The sequence below is a fragment of the Rattus norvegicus genome, chromosome 15 (assembly GCF_036323735.1).
Source record: "Rattus norvegicus strain BN/NHsdMcwi chromosome 15, GRCr8, whole genome shotgun sequence".
In the NCBI taxonomy this organism is placed as follows: Eukaryota; Metazoa; Chordata; class Mammalia; order Rodentia; family Muridae; genus Rattus; species Rattus norvegicus.
Window position 1 is genome coordinate 96,895,993 of NC_086033.1, and position 5,396 is coordinate 96,901,388.

Sequence of the window (5,396 nt, forward strand, 5' to 3'; positions counted from 1 at the left end):
GCTTGTTTTTATCACATATTTAAAAGCAAATGTCTAGTTGGTATCACATGTCTCTTACTTTGATTACATTATTATTGCAAGTTTATTATCAATGTCTTTTAGTGCAGGCACAGCAAACATAATCCTCTGCGATCGGTTATTTTTTCCTTATACAAATGTTCAAAACTACCAACAGAATGTCAAAAATCACTTTCCAGTTTGTCCAGTTTAATAGATTTTACACTGTAGTTGGTTGGGTGTTGTTTTTTTTTCCATAAATATTAAGGCTCACATTATTTAATAATTTTAGATATTGTGAAGGTAAAAGAGGAATTTTGTGATAATCTCTTAGACGAAATATAGAAGAGCAAAACCACCTTTTAGAATAAGACCTCAGTACAAAGCTGGAGACCCCGTTTAGGACAAGAGAAGAATAGACAGCAAAACACTAAATTAAATTGTTATTTAATTATTAAATCAACACACACATCTTTCTGTTTTGCTGGCTAGGGTCTGAGCAAACAGCATAACTGTTGTAAAAACAGAGAAGAATTAGGAGACCAAATCATTTGGAACTCTATGGTAAGTCATGTCCTTCTGACAGTTTTGGGATTGATTACTGTGTAATATAGATTACCAAAAATATGTGAAATACACAGTGTGAAATATTGTGAATATGCATGAACATGGAGAATTTACAAGTCAATGTGGCATCTAAAACTGTAAAATGACACCCAACCCACACTAAGCTCAGGATTTTATATATTTACACATTCATAGAAATATATATATATATATATTTATATTAATATATATTATATGAACATATACATTTATATGAATATGTATGTATGCATTCATGTTTTGAAGGAACTTAAATTATATTTTTAAAATTTTTATTGGATATTTAATTAACTTATATTTCAAATGTTAAACCCTTTCCTGATTTCCTCTCCAAAACCCACTATCACATCCCTCCATCCCCTTCTTCTATGAGGGCACTACCACTCCAACCCACCCACCCCATCCACTCCTGCCTCACCTTCCTGACATTCCCTACATTGGGACATCAAGCATTCATAGGACCAAGGGCCTCTTCTCCCAGTGATGCCAGATAAGGCCATCCTCAGCTATGTATGCAGCTGGAGCCATGTGTCTGTCCCTCCATATGTATTCTTTGGTTGGTGGTTTATTCCCTGAGAGTTCTTGGGGGTCTGGTTGGTTGATATTGTTGTTCTCCAGCTCCTTCAGTCCTTTCCTTAACTTCTCCATTGGGTTCCCAGTGCTCAGTCATGACTCCTAGCTTTCACATCTATATTGGTCAGGCTCTGGCACAGCCTCTCAGGAGACAGCTATATCAGGGTCCAGTCAGCAAGCACTTCTCGGAATCAGCAATAGTGTCTGGGTTTGGTGTCTGCATATGGGATGGATCCTCAGGTGGGGCAGTCTCTGGAAGGCCTTTCCTTCAGTCTCTGTTCTGCTCTTTGTCCCTGTTTTTCCTTTAGACAGGAGCGATTCTGTATTAAAATTTTAGAGATGAGTGGGTGGCCCCATAACTGTAGATATGGTCTCTACAGTTTCTTTCTTGCCTTTGTTGTGTATTTCAGCTCATGTCATTCATGTTGGATCCTGGGATCATTTTGCCTTCCTGGCATCTGGGACTTTCTGATGACTACCCCCAGTTCCCCATATCCCATTGTTACACACCTCTGTTGAATTTTCTGACCCTCTGTACATCACGACTGTCTCTTCCCACATCCCCTTTACCCCCTGCCTCCTCTATTTCTCCCAAGTCCTTCTATCCTCTATATCCCATGATTATTTTGTTTCCACTTCTAAGAGAACTAAAGCACCCACACTTTGGTTTTAATTCTTTGGCTCCACATGATCTGTGAATTGTTCTGTGGGTATTCTAAGCTTTATGCCTAATGTCCTCTCAGTGAGGGAATACCGTGTGGGTTCTTTTGTTGGTGGGGAGGGCCGTTACCTCACTCAGGATCCATCCATGTGCCTGTGAATTTCATAAAGTCGTTGTTTTTGATAGCTAAGTATGTAATCCATTGTGTAGATGTGCCATATTTTCTTCATCTACTCCTCTGTTGAAGGGCCTCTTGGTTCTTTCCAGCTTCTGGCTATTATAAATAAGACTGCTATGAATATAGTAGAACATGTGTTCTTGTTATATGTAGGGGCATCTTTTAGGTATATGCCCAGGAGTGGTATAGATTGGTCCTCAGGTAGTACTATGTCCCATTTCCTAAGGAACCTCCAGACTGATTTCCAGAGTGGCTGCACCAGCTTACAGTCCCAGCAACAATAGAGGAGTGTTCCTCTTTTACCACATCCTCGCCAGCATCTGTTGTCACCTGAGTTTTTGTTCTAAGCCATTCTGACTGGTGTGAGCTGGAATCTTAGGGTTGTTTTGTTTTGACTTTCCCAGATGACTGAGGAGGTTGATGGCTAACATCAAGTCTAGGATGTTGAACATTTCTTTAGATGTTTATCAGCCATTCAAGATTCCTCAGTTGAAGTCTTTGTTTAGCTCTGTACCCCATTTTTAATAGTGCCATTTGTTTCTCTGGAGTCTAACTTCTTGAGTTCTTTGTATAGTACATATGCATTTGTATATCAGCAATTACCAGAGACTAAGAGGGCTTCACTTCAAGAGGGAGGGAGGGTTAGCATTGGTGACTTTGGAGGGTAGACAGAGAAGAGGAAAAATGATGTCATCACACTTTAATTTGAAAGTATCATTTAAAAATTATTTAAACAACTTGAGTTATATAAAAATTTAAAAAGAAAAATTAAAAATGAAGATACCCAGTGGACATGTTCCTGAAAATAGAGAAAAAAGAAACAATTCTAGTCTTCACACTCTCTACTTCAGGACAACAAGGTAGCAAAACTCAATTGTTCAAACCCATTACTCAGTCATACTTCAAGTCTCCTGGATCAACTGATGAAATTTATTTAGAATTTTTGGTTCCGGGTCATATGATTTTACTCAAGAGGTCAACCGAGTCACTAGACATGTAACTGGAAGTCAAATTAGATCCCCACACCACTAAAACCCCAAAACAAATACACAAACTATGATAAAAGTTGAACTGTGTTCTTTTCGAAATTTAGTTTTCATGCTGTGGGCATCCAAGATATTCTTGTTTGTTGAAAGACAATTTTAGGAGAAGCTATGAAACTTCACACATACCACAGGGAAGTCATGTGTTCCTCCTGTGTCCTATTTAAAAGATTTTTTTCTTGATTTATTCAAATGCACTAAAACTATTTTTCATTTGATTAAGTACTGATTTCAGATCTCAGACGAGTCATCCTACCTCATGACTCTTCCCTGCAGTATATTAGCTTCCACAGCGTACCACTTATTTGGCCAGCACTCAAGGAAAGCATATTACATAATATATCCAATAGGATTTGCATATTCTTTATCTTCAATGAAACCTCTGTAATATTGTTATGGTCATCCTACATTGTAAATACATTCAGTCCCAAGCACCTATAACAACAAACCCTAATCAATAAACCACTGTACTTCTCAGATGAGGATTCCATGATGTGCCCCAAGATGTCTGCTAGGTATCTTGGCAGAAACACATCCCAACTCTGTGGCGGCCCAGTGTCTCCTGCCGCCGTACACTTTCCTACCCTCAAACCGTCACATAAGAGAATATGCAACACAAAAATCTTAGATTCAGTTGATAAGATATAATTGCCCACTTAAACATACAAAGCCTGGTACCATCCACCCCTTAGGAACATCACTAACAATCTGTAAATACACAGAGCAGAATCTTAACATCACGTGCCAGAGCTTCTCGCCCTCTCCTCCTCCTGTCTCCTCTCTCCTTTGTCTCTCTCTTCTCCTCTTCCTTCAAACGTCTCTCCCACCCATCCTTCCTTCTCCTCCAATGACAGGCCTCCTTCTATCCTGTACCTGACCTCACCTGTACTTTACAGATTCAATGGGGAGGTGGTTCTGGGGAAGTCACCAGAGTTCTGCGTACATACCTAACTAGGCAGCAGTCCTTGGGGCAGTGGAATTAGCATCAAAATACAGATAAGATCAGGGCAAACAACAACACTAAGATCTGTGCTTCATGTTGTAATGACCTACAACTTCAAAATCATTTTTGTTCCTACTTTATAACTAATTTGACTACTGAGCACTGTCTCAGTTCCTAAAACCTTGGACAAGCGTCTTCTCAAGTGATTGTGACCAACCGGTTGAGAAACACTGCTTAGAACAAATTTGAAACTGAATTTTATCTTGTGAAATTAGAAGCAAGTTCTCATCTTCAACTCCATCCAACATGTAAGAATATAAAAATTTCTACTACTGCATTTTCTTCTAGTAGAAAGGAAAGTGTAGGGAAAACTATCTGTTCTGAGACAATGCTTAAATCTAAGCAAGCAATTACAACTGAATGATCTTGATTTCTTCGGGATTCTAGGACTAGCCCTGTGAGTGATTTTCTCTATGTCATAAAAGAGAAACTTTTTGTATTTTAATATTTTACCCTGAAGATTTCAACACAGTAGGAAGTTTAAAGACTAACATAGCCCTCAAAATTGTGTGGATGCTTGCAGTCAACCATTGAACTGAGCACAGGAACCCCAATGGAAGAGTTAGAGAAAGGATTGTAGAACCTTAAGGAGTATGCAATAGCATAGGAAAAAATAAAAATATCAACCAACCAGACACCCCAGAGCTCCCAGGGACTAAACCACCAACCAACCAAAGAATACACATGGACAGACCCGTGGCTTCAGCTGCATAAGTAGCAGAGGATGGCCTTGTTAGGCATCAATAGGATGAGAGGCCCTTGGTCCTGGGAAGGCTTAACACCCCAGTGTAGGGGAATGCTAAGGCAGTGAGGCAGGAGTGGGTAGGTGGGTGGGAGAGCACCCTCATATAAGTAGGGGAAGGGAGGATGGGATAGAGCATTTCCAGATGGAAAACAGGAAAGGGAAACATTTGAAATGCAAATAAATAAAATATCCAAAAAAAAGCTTTAAAAAAGATCAGAAAAAAATTTCTTTAAGACATTCTGTCTGAGAAGGTACAGCGTCATAGAGACAAACATTTATCAGCCTCATTCTGATGTTCCGCATATGACAAATATTTTAGGATTTTCTCATTTTTACGCTTTAGGTTTATCTTTGTGCCTTTTGATAGATCTTTAGTTCATTTGTTATTTAACTTCAGCATCATGTGTACTAGTTTACAGTTATTTAAACATTGGGGAATACGGTCTTCCAGCTACCATTTGAATTAACTGTTTGAACTTCCTCAAACCCTTTAGTGCAAAAATTATTAGGAGATATTTATTTACCTTTTGCATTCATAATGTTTCATAATCTCCACATTGCTTAATTTTAGGGCTTGAAGTTTTGATAAT